This window comes from Nannobrachium achirus (genome assembly GCF_963921795.1).
Source record: "Nannobrachium achirus genome assembly, chromosome: 4".
Lineage (NCBI taxonomy): Eukaryota > Metazoa > Chordata > Actinopteri > Myctophiformes > Myctophidae > Nannobrachium > Nannobrachium achirus.
Window position 1 is genome coordinate 29,245,306 of NC_137813.1, and position 12,500 is coordinate 29,257,805.

The 12,500-nt window shown below is 42.8% G+C and overlaps 1 protein-coding gene across 1 annotated transcript in view; it reads right to left on the minus strand.

Moving 5' to 3' along the window:
- LOC308284419 (thyroid hormone receptor alpha) overlaps nucleotides 1-11,203 on the minus strand; it is an 88,995-nt gene extending 77,792 nt beyond the window's left edge. The window contains exon 1 of the mRNA XM_080725023.1: nucleotides 11,033-11,203. The gene's annotated coding sequence lies outside the window, so the exon portion shown is untranslated. The remainder of the gene's footprint in view (nucleotides 1-11,032) is intronic.
- Between the last annotated feature and the right edge of the window lie 1,297 nt (nucleotides 11,204-12,500).

Consider the following 12,500-nt stretch of genomic DNA (forward strand, 5'->3'; position numbering starts at 1 on the left):
TGAGGAGTGCGAGAGAAAGACAGAGTTTGACCGAGAAAGATGGGGGTAGGGGGGGATTGAGGGAGAGGGAAGAGAGTGTGGAAAGACAAACAGAGAGATTAGGCAGAGACGCAGACGATGAGACAGGAGATAAGACCGGAGTGAAGGACAGCAAGGGGAGAGAAAATGGGGGATCAAGACAGAGAGAGAGAGAGAAGGGAATAGAAACACACCCGAAAGGGAAGGGAAGGGAGAGTGAGATGAGGAGGAGAGCTGTGGTACTGTGTGCGTGTGTGCGTGTGTGTGTGTGTGTGTGTGTGTGTGTGTGTGTGTGTGTGTGTGTGTGTGTGTGTGTGTGTGTGTGTGTGTGTGTTTGAGTCAAGACTATGTGTGTGATTGTTGTTGTATAGTAAGGGTCGAGCATGTGTTTGTGTGTGTCGCGTTTATGTTGGGAAATTATACATCTGCCCACCAGCCCACCTGTGTGTATGTCCGTGCGTGCGTGTGTGTGTGTGTGTGTGTGTGTGTGTGTGTGTGTGTGTGTGTGTGTGTGTGTGTGTGTGTGTGTGTGTGTGTGTGTGTGTGTGTGTGTGTGTGTGTGTGTGTGTGTGTGCGCGCGCACGCGCCTGTGTGGGTGAGTTTTCAACGTGGGTGAGCATGCTTTTTTCTTTTAATGTCGATGCCCACTTACACGTTTTAACTTGTGCGTCTGTGCCCACATGTGTGCACATTACTGTTTTAACATGTGCAATAATGTACTACTTAATGGGTTTTGTGTGGGTTATTGCCTTTTCTGTTTGCACTGCGTTGCCTCCTCCTGAGAACGAGGTCTCCGTTGACAGTTTGGAGAGAGAGGGATGGGTGGTAGAAGGCAATAGAGAAGGTCAACAACAAATTCCTTGGCCTCAGATGCTCCCCTGTGTATTGCACCAGCATCTAATTCCACTTCACATTCAAGTTCTCTGATGTGAATTATATAGACTGCATGTGTATACCTACGGAACATAACACTGCTTCAGTTTCCATCCCGACTGAGGAGTCTGGAGTCTGATACCAGAAAAAGGTCAACAATCACTCCCTCTGTCGAAACTCTCCCTGCCAAGTTCATGTTTGCGCAAAACTCCGATGTCTCTTAAGGAGTCCAGGAAGTGAAAAATGAGTTGTTTGGGTTGCTAGGGCGACATACCTAAGTGTAAGTTAGTCCCAACATATGATAAAAGCTAAAGGATTTCGAGAAAGTAATGTCTCTGAGAACATTTTGCTTATATTCTAAATGGACGTGCCAAATTCAAGTTTGTTGAAAAACACCAGCATCTCTTAAGACCCTAGGATGTGAAAAATGAGTTGTTTGAGTTCATAGATGACATTCTTAACTATAAGTTAGGGAAGAGAGAACACATGCACAAAAGCTATGCCTGTGAGAATCCCCTCCTGAGATCGCCTGCCAATTTTACAGTTTGAAAAGTATTGCTGTCATTAAGGACTGCAGAAAATAAAATGACTTGTTTCAGTTGCTAACTGCTCTAACAGACGTTAGATGTTAGTCCATAGGGAAGACAAAAAAAATGATGATGCCGTCTAGAAGTTCACATTAAGTCCTCCTAAACTTCTAAGCCGACAGCACATGATGAGTAGAGTGAGCTGCACTTGCCGCTTGGTTGGTTGCGGAGAGCACAGCTCAACACAGATACTTCATCACGTGTGTGGCAGCGAATGCAAACGTCAGAACAAAGACAATAAATAAATAATGTATACAATATGTTAGGGTAAATGTCAGAAAAAGTGGTAAATGTCCTGTCTGGTGTGAGGAAAAAAATCGACATTCGACTAAACTGTGTTTTCTCTTTTGCCAACAAGAACATTATATAACTTCTCGTTAAACAGGTGTTTCTTGTTACGAATCATGTCTTCTTTTTTTTTCTTTTTTGAAAATCTTTATGGTTTGTGAAACCCAAGCTAGCGAAGCATGGCACTAGGTCGGTGGAATTTCGCTCTCGATAGCAAAACAATGGCTCAGCTGGGGCACATCGGCTATTTTTGACACGTGACACCATCACGCGGAGTATAAATTAAGCATAAAGAATAACATCCTAACCATTACTAACACTTTAAGAACATTTCAAGCCTCTATTTGACAGCTCTGTGGCCTGCTCATACAGCCATCAGTCACCAGTTTGACCTATACCAGATGTATTGATCCACACTAATGAGTCAAGCTGTAGTCAATTAATGTGGTGGTTTTATGGATGAATTGATCAGTATGAGACGTTGCAGAGTCCAGAGGGACTAGATTATTCTCATTATGAACTACAATGGATGGCACTGCTCTGTGGAAATGTGGCCACAATGGTACCTCAGTTTGGGTAAATATTGGACCCTTTCCATATATGCGGTAAACTCTACATTCTTTATGATTGAACAATTCCATTCCAAAGTAGTGTTAATCCTTAATTTGCACCAAAAAAAAGGCCTGCCCGGACAATGATTTCTTGTTCAGTACTTGCTCAATATAGGCCATTGTCCTCTTTAACTTCAGTCCAACTTTGAGATCTTGACCCAATAGTTTAAACAGTGCAGAACATTCCGTTTTAATAAAGCTATTAATCTCATCATAGCAGGCTAGCGTTCCAGCATCTACCATGCCCCCAACAAGACAAAGACATATTGATTAAGTTGCAGTCAACAGAGACTTTCGCTAAATCCATACGACACACACTGAACTTCATCAGTTGTCATTTCCGCGGCTGCCATTACTGACCCAGAAAGCATGATTGTCTGGGTGTAGTAAGTAGAGATGCTGAGGATGTTGTCATGGAAACATAAAATATGATTCTCTGGGGTGAAGCTGACCTTGAGCACTGACCGTTGAGTCTTTCCGCTTCACGATTACGAGCAGCATACATGCTTTAACAGTCCAGATACACAGCAGTGGTTCTCCAAACCGATATGTACAGTATACGGCCACGAACGCTCATCTGAAAAGATTTTATGCCAGGGATCCCCAGATGAGAAAATACATGTCTAAATTATTCAAAATCCAAAAAAAGAATAAAATAAAATAAAATATTTTTTATATATTTTCTAAAATGGCAAGAGTAAGTTGATCTACAAGCTCAGCAAATAGCTGAGCTATTTTATAGCCAAAGTATAAAATAGGGTTAAAGTGGAACCTGGTGCTATATTCACAAATTTAGCTGGGGCCCCCTTCAAGGACCCCTGGGGGTCCTCGGACCCCACTTTGAGAACCACTGATAGATAGCACTGGTGGTCCTGTTTGTGTGGTGAAGGAAGTTAAATACAGTACAGCGATCCCTGCTAACACTTACGGAACACCAAATACAAGAGGAAAACAAACCAAAGTGCTGTAGTGTGGGTGCAGCATGGAATACTAATACACAGGGGAAAACAAGCCACTCCTCTACAGCCTTGAGAATTAGGGTGTAAGAACTACAATTGCATTGTATTGTATTGCCTTTCATTCAACAAGCTGAATCAGTTGTCAATATCAAATATCACAATATTTTAGACTAAATACCTCAAAATCGATAATGTAACAATAATATCTTACTGTGATGATATCACAACCTCACAATGCGTCGCACGTCTGAAGATTTTAGAAAAATATTTCAAATATAAAAAAGGGCTCAAATGACTAACACTAGGAAAACACTTATGCAATATCACGATTATTATAATATCCCAAATCCCAGACGATACCTACAGTAGTCTCACATGCGTCACAATATCAATACAATATTGCCCAGCCCTGCAGTAATAGTCATGGTGTTGAGGTACTGCTATAACACAATAACATGTGTTCAGGGTTTTACTGTGAATGGCACATGTCAAAGCAAAAGTCCCCATGCTTTAAATGCAAAAATGCAATGTGGCATTCCTATGGTAAGGGACATGTTTACGTCTATAATCATCGACTGTATATCCATAAGAACCGCTGTCTTCAAACGCCAGAAAAAAGAGAAGCCCAACCTTTGATTTCATAAAGAGGGATTTTCTTGGGTTTCTGTGCCTTCGACTTCCCGCAAATGACTACATTTTGGCCTTGAGTAGCTGATCCCAATGGGAACAAACTAACAACCAGACTACAGTGCACACAAGACCACACAAGTTTTATTCTCAGCTTTTTTTTTGTTTGCTATAGAAAATGTATTGTGTAACATTGCAACACAATACAGTTTTACATGTACAGTATTTACCACTAGGGCTGTCACAACTATTACATAGTCGTCTAATCGCAATTATTTTACATAATTATTTTGTCTTAATCGTTATAATCGTGAATGTTGAAAAATGTTCATATATTTTCAAACATTTTCAGAACTAGTGGAAATAGCCGATCTACAAGCTCACAACATGTCGCATCGCGACTATCAATGTTATCTTTTTAAGTTGTAAAATACCGGTATGTCAATAATTTATTTGTATATTTAGGTTATGTGTCATATCTGCCATGTGCAACTTCAAAGCCTAAAAGCCAATCAGAAATGTAACTATCAATGACAAAAACACAATTTAATCGTTAATCGCAATTATTTGAGTGACAATTAATCGTCATGTAAAATGTCATATCGAGACAGCCCTATTTACCACAAAACAAACCTATATTTGCCCCGTCTCAGGGGGTGATAAAATAACTGAGATGGTCCTTTTATAAGCCTGCACCGATTGATCAGTCGCCATATCTTCACTATGGATCATTTGGGCAGCTGACCAAACAGTGCAAGCTAAAGCTGTATGTTCCCTAGCCATGATACAGCAACTGACCAATTAGTGCAAGCTTACACCTGCCCTGATTTATACTTACAGACTGTAGTTGTGTGCCAGTGTTGTGCACGGAAAACAGCAGATCTACAGTACAAGTGTGTACGGTAGATGTGCTATTTTCATTGAAGTATAACTCAAGCTAAAGTGCCTTTGCACACTGAACTGGCACCACAAGGTGCCAAAGAAACTCAGCATGTCAAACTTAGGGATGGAAATCAACCCACCAGGGGGCACTCATACCAGGTGACTAACCTGGTAAAAGTGCACACCACATAGGCTAATAGTCCTTACTGCAGCTGACCCAGGTTTGGGTCTCTATGCCATTCTCTCTCTCTCTCGCTCTCTCTCTCTCCTGCCTTTCTATTCCTGTCTCTCTTTGTCACTATCAGAAAGAAAGAGAAGAAACTCACTCACCAAACAGGGTCACTGTGGTTGATGGTTCACAGGCTGCGTAATAGCACAGCTGGCTGTGTTTCAGCCAATCCCCCCCTCACCCCAAACAGGATCATACATTTTGTTTGTCAGGGAAAAGTTCCTCACTGTCAATAATGTTAATCTATTTATTTAACCCATTCAGAACGGGTACAATATATTGTGTATCATTATTTTATGCTTTAACTATTGAAAAATAGCAGATATACAGGCTCACAGCGCGGCACCGAGAGCTCAGTTAGTCTGTTCTTGAGAGACTACTATGTCAGTGGTGCTCAAACCTTTTCATTTGAAGGACCCCCAAAATGATGATTTGGCCACGGACCCCCATCTCAAAATATTTAGTTCAAAAGCAAAATTTGAGTTACAAACGTTCGCTTTAAAAATACACACATTTTCAAAAAATATTCAAAAATAGCAGATCTACAAGCTCGCAGCGCGGCACTCTGGTTAAAGCATTCAATAATTCTAGGCCTAAATGGGTTCTATTTATTCAGTTAAAGTTGTACCATGTAACTTTTTTTATAAAACAAATCTTAAAATTGTCCTAACTGTTAAATCGCTAAAGTTTTAGAACACCCACTCCGTTATTTTCAGCTTCTGAAGCCTTCTCTTTATATGTTTTCTATGATCCTGGCCGTGGACCGGATTTCGCGCCAAAATGACGTAATCTGCATCATCTGTATACGTTGTGTATACGTTGCCCAATCACATCGCCGATCATGCACACATGGTACACTACCGGCCAATCACAGCTTATCTGCTCTGGTCTCCAGGAAGCGCCTCTGCTTGGCTACATTGTTTACCATGGTGAAGGATTTTAACCTCTTAATCCACAAATCCTGGCCAGAAAATTACGTTCTACCATGCGTTCTACCCCTCCACGGATTACTATCGGTCGCGGTGGTTTGCGGCGCCGCTCCGGTGGTCCGCGGCGGTGGTCCGCGACGACTCCGGCCGAAAAACGGCCGAAAAAAGCAATACCGCTACTGACCACTAGTTGAACTTACACAGTATAGCTTTAAAGTGCTGATCAAATTTCCTCATTGTCTCTGTGAATAAATAAAGATAGTAGCCTGTATACAGTAGGTATGTGATGGACAAGATGAGTTTAAGGATCAACCATATTGTTTGATTGGGCCTTCTTTGCTAAAGGTTAAGTAAGTAAATAGCTGTGAAACTAAATTAAAGTAGAAAACATCACCCAGCCTAATAACCAGGCCTGAACGAAGGAAACTAACATTATGACCAAACCCTGAGATTCCCAACCAGTGTGCCGAGACACACAGTTTGTGTGTTGTGAAACAAATCCAGATGTGCCTTGGGATTTTGTGACAACCACTCTATTGCAATGTATAAACTATACAAAAGGTCAGCAGTTTGTGTACACTCATTTATAATACACAATTTACAATACAGAGGAAAGTCTGTACCCTTAACCTACTTTCAAATTAGCATCCCTATTTTAGGCATGTCATTATAGATGACCTTTTAATTCAGTTATAATAATGATTATGATAATTGAAACATTTTCATAAGTAGCAAAAATAGCTACAAGCTCACAGTGTGTTGGAACGCAACACGTTGCGAGCTTGCAGATGAGCGATTTAAAAAGATGAAATAGGGCTTAAGTGGTTAAACCTTTCATTTGGCATTAGAAAACATAAAAAGGGTTCACAGAGTAATAAGAGTGATATCACATGCTATGTTGCATGCATATGAAAACAGATGTGCCTTGAGATTTTCACTTGCCCTTTGGTGTGCCTTGGGCACAAAACTTTTGAAAACTACACAGCTGAGCTAACTTCTCCAACCAAAGGGTTCCCAAACCTTTTTCAGGCTGCAACCCCCCAAAATAATCATATTAATTTGAACCCTCACCCTGACAAGCACTTGGAATTGTAGGCATTACATTAAATGCCTACAAGCCTACAAGTTCACAATGCCTACAAGTTCACAACGCCTCGCACTGCGAGGAGTTGTGAGATTGTATGTTTCTTATATGTAACATTTGGTATTCTTAACATTTGCTATTAAAAAGGTCTTAAAAGACCTTAAATTGTAACTTTAGAAATGTGCAGGTACCCTGTATACACTTATACTGTAGTGAGAGAGAAAACAATGTTGCACATTAAGCTAATCATATGGGGACCCCCCAAAATAACTTGGGGTCCCTACCCCAGGTTTGGGAACCCTTGACCTAACCTAAACATAACAATTCTTCCAATCTAAACCACACAGAACATGTACCAACCCTAGCCTAGTATTATGTAACTGAACTAACTCAACTTAAACACTGCACTAAAAAAGAGGTCAACAGATTTCTGCAGACACGCATGCTTCCTTACAAAAAAAAGGAAGAAAAAAAAAAGAAAAGAAAAAAGAAATCATACATTTCAGCCTGTCCAATGACCACTGCTTCCTCAGGGGTTTTTGGTATAAACAAGATTGTCGTTGTATACAATGAAACAATATGGACAGCTAGAGGCTAAGAGGCTGGCTTCTGGCTTACATCACACTGCACATATCCTCACCCAACCTAGCATGGACCCAGTGACATCAAACTGTGCCTACACACACACACACACACACACACACACACGCACACACACCAGCCTATACGCACAAGTACGTTACGTCATGATGACTGCTGCAGGAACCTATAAGGACAGCCCACGGATGAGTCATCCTGCGCTTTAGACTCCATGTACCTAAACACACGCGTGCACGCGCGCACATGCACACGCAGGGCCAGATAATGAGTGCTCATCAGGCAAGGCGTCGACCTGGCATGCCCCTCAATGCAGCGGCACAATGACTAAGCCACTTAGGCCTGAACACACACACACACACACACACACACACACACACACACACACACACACACACACAGACACACACACACAGACACACACACACACACACACACACACACACACACACACACACACACACACACACACACACACACACACACACACAGCACACTGATTGCTCGATCACTGTTCTGTGGGTTTCAAAAATGATGGATGATCTATAAGCAGCCCCCCGTCCGCCCGTCCCGTCCCCCACACACACACACGCTCGTGCCCACACATAATACACACACGGATACACGGATCCCATCCATCCCAGCCCAGCCCAGCCAGGCACTCTGATTGGCTGAGCCCGTCTCTGTGTTCTATACATCACCGGCCGGCTGAGCCACAGGTGGCGGTGGAAGGCTTTGCGCTGCCATGGCAACAGGAATAGCGGAGGGGCGGGGTGAAGAAAGCGCTATGTGTCGCCATGATGTGAGACGACTATCAATTGGTGGTCGATAACGCGAGCGCCTCGCCCAGGAGAGCCGACTGACAGCATGATGAAGGGACGGGGGGGATGAATACAGGGAAAGGGATGAGTTAGAACAATCAGGGAGGGGTCTAGGGAAGGAAACAAGGGCTTCTGAGGTGAGGTGAGGCATGGACACTTTTTTTTTCTCGCCCCTCCGTCTCTTTTGCGTCCCACCTTTCCCGTCCCTCTGATCCGTCCGTTTTCTTCCTTTCCTTTCCAGGTGCGTCACAAGGGAGGGACTGAGTTACAACAAGTGGGACTGAGTTACTAGGGCCCAAGTTTAATTATTATTATTATACTTTAGCTATTGAAAAATAGCAGATCTACAAGCTCACAGCGCGGCACCGAGTGCCGCGCTGCGAGCTTGTAGATCTGCTATTTTTGAAAAGTCGTGAACATGTGTGCAAATCTTTGAAAATATGTATTTTTTTAACAAACATTTGTAACTCAAATTTTGTTTCTGGGGAGTCCCTGGAACTAAATATTTTGAGATGTGGTTCCGTGGCCAAATACATATCATTTTGGGGGTCCTTCACGTGAAAAAGTTTGAGCACCACTGACATAGAAACATAGGTTTCAAGATTTTTCAAAAATAGCAGATCTACAAGCTCGCAGCGCTGCCATGCTGTGAGCTTGTATATCTGCTATTTTTCAATAGTTAAAGTACCCAGGGCCCATAATTTGCGACACCCCTGCTCTCTCTCTCTCTCCTTTCCTTTGCTCGCATCAGTCCTGTTCTCTCTAATCCCTTTCTGTTCCGTCTCATTTTCTCTCCCTCCAAATCTCCTCTCCGGTACTTCTGTCAGAAAAATCACCCCCCTCCGTCCCTCCCACTCTGTCAGACAGGGAACAGTGTGTGACCACCAAATCAATGTATATTAATACAGACATGCAGAATATCAAATGCATATCAATGAGCTATCAGAGCTCTCCGTGGAACGGAGCGGCACTGGGCTCGCGCCACAGGCTTCCAAAAAGCTCCTTAACCAATAAGAAGCTCCACCATTTCCCCCGCCATTTAGAAAGCCAATGAACAGAGATCTTATTGCCAACTGCCAAGATGCTTTTTTGGAAAGCAACATTTTTAAATAAAAGTAGGCCATGTGGTAAAGTTGTTGAAGACAACTTTTGCCTCGCTAGTTAATTATTTTCTTCAGGAATGTCCTCATAGATTGAGGTCCCAAGAAAGTGATGGGTACAATTACTGGACTCTGGTACCAAGGCTGAAGCTAGTTTTCTTTTTACCATTTACATTAGTTAACCGGTTCTCAACTTCAATGCAGACAGCTATTTAACAACAACTTTCAATTCTGATTTGAGGGACTCTCAGACTACTGCTAGTTCTCCATACTATTAGGTAATGGTGGTTTTACCACTTTATTAGCATCGATGTTCTATTTGTATCGCAATGTAATATATTTTTCAAATTATTGTTACGTTTATTTTATGTCGATTGTGCTGTGTAACCTTGTTAAGAAAGGTGCTACAGTAAATGAATAATGATGTGTTGTTGTTATTATATGAAGTTAATATCTCAGGCCTATATAAGCAAGTCCTTGATGCATCAAAAAAGTACTCTGGGTTCCCAGGAAGGGAATTAAAAACACATTGAGGTCGCTCATCACGTTCCCACTGGTCTACGGTTCCAGGACGGTGTCTGGGTGGTTCTGCTGACTGAATTATATCATGAGTGTCCTTGGTGTACTGATCTTCTCATGAATATTCACGGCAAGGGATGGACCCATGGTCAAGGTTGGCTGTGCTAGATCTGTCTGTCATCAAAACAATACATGTTCATTGTAAAATATGCAACAGAGGGGTGAGGAAGGGGTGAAGTCATCCATATTCATGCTTGAGTTTACACATCATGGACCCCGACACAGGATCCTGGGATGAAGCGAGTGTGCCCAGAACCCATGTCCTCATTCTTATCTCAAGTGGTTCCGCGCAGGGAAGACTGATTAAGCCTTGATTATGAAGTACTGTATATTAAAGTTGTTCATTTCCCCTGATAACTACACATTTTTCAAAAGGCTGTTGTCTCATAACTGGTTGTGACTGGCATAACCTTCAACAATAAAGCACACCTTAATACTGGTATAAACTAAGCCCCTTATACTGGTATACAGTACAGACCCTTTAATTGGTTGTATACTCTCTATACCCTTTAAGACTGGTAAAACAGGTATACCTCTTAATGCTGTTATGCTCCGCAGCCTATTCTGCCACAATGCCTATACAGGCCATGACAGCAGAGATGAAAACTATATGGTTAAACAAAAGGAGGAGCACACAGAGAGAGAGAGAGAGAGAGAGAGAGAGGCAGAGAGAGAGAGAGAGGCAGATAGAGAGAGAGAGAGGCATAGAGAGGCAGAGAGAGAGAGAGAGAGGCAGAGAGAGAGAGAGGCATAGAGAGGCATAGAGAGGCAGAGAGAGAGAGAGAGAGAGAAAGAGAGAGAGAGAGAGAGAGAGAGAGAGAGAGAGACACAGACAGAGACCTACTCACCACTGTATTCTCCTCTTCTTCCCTTTTGTTTTTCTTCTTTCCTTCGCACTTTGTAGTGATGAACAGCCTGGGTGCTCTCCTCGGTGTTAGGAGATCTGTATCTGTCCTTGTTGTTTTTCAGAGTGTACGTTACACCTGCCAGGGAGCTCTCTGGCTGCTCCCCAACATAAGCAGAACTTGGATCAGAGAGGCCAAGGAACTTATATGCTCCCCTCGATGTCTTTATTTCTACTTGCCCTGGTAGGATGAAATGGAAGGCCCCGAGGCCCGGTGGACGGTGTTTCTTGCCAGGCAGCGCGGCACTGAGTCGCTCCCCCTCTCTCTCTTTCTCTCTCTCTCTGGACGCCTCTCAGATGATTCCTGATTTACGCTACTGCCTCGAAGGCAAATGGAAGTGCCAGCGTGTGATGTCGAAGACCTCAGGCTATACTTTTTGAGTGATGTCGCCAGCCAGGCAGTAATTGTGAGTGTCTTCCTGTATCTCTGGATACCTCCCAGATAAAATACTGATATATATATATATATGTGTATATATATATATTGCTGATATTTGAGGTGAGTGGAAGTGCCAGGACAGTCAGTGAACACTATTGCTTGATAGGCGGACTGATTAAAACAGTGTGGCAGGTTAAACAGCCGGGAGGGCTAGTGGATAAAGATGCTCGTCAGGTAGTTGTATGTCTTGTATGCTCTGGAAGATCTGTGTACTGAGGTATATTGCTGCCTCTCTCAGGCATATTACACAAGAGCCAGGCTAGTGAATGGTTTCCTGCCCGCCAGGCATGTAAGCAGTGCACCTCACAGAATCCCAATAATAACCTTCCCGCTGACCACGGGGTTCTATTTATATGATTAGCTTGTTTGTTGGTTTGTATGTTTCTTCTGGATCTGCACAGGAGAGGCTGCAGGTTGAGTCCAGGCCTGGCAGTAGACGGTAGAGGTTAAAGGTCGTTGCTGGTTTGTCACAGTTACAGTGAGGAGAGGTTCGAGAGGTGTTACAGGTTGTTGTTGTTGTTGTTGTTGTTGTTGTTGGTAACAGTGGTTTGGCAGCTCAGCCACGACGCAGGAGGATGAGAAGAAGAAGGAGGAGAAGGAGGAGGAGGTAGGCAGTGGGAAGATATCCCTGAGGTCAGCCAAGAAATGAACTGTAAATGAAAAAAAAAAAAAAAAAAAACTGAGAGAGATAAGAGGCAGATGACAGATGACTGCTGTTTTTAGTTAGAGTTCGCTCTAGTTCTGTGGTGGAGGTAGAGAGCCGGTAAAACAATTAAAAAAATGAAATCAGATCCGAATAAAATCTCTCCTGAGGTCAGCGGAGGAGTCCAGCAGTGTTTTTTTTAGTCCAAAGGCTTTTAAACAAACAAATGAAGAGGAAGATGTGTGTGTATGATGGAAGAATAGAAGACCTGTAACCTTCTATATTCCTCTTGCCTCTTTCTTTCTTTCGCCCCTCTGGTTGAGTCCCACG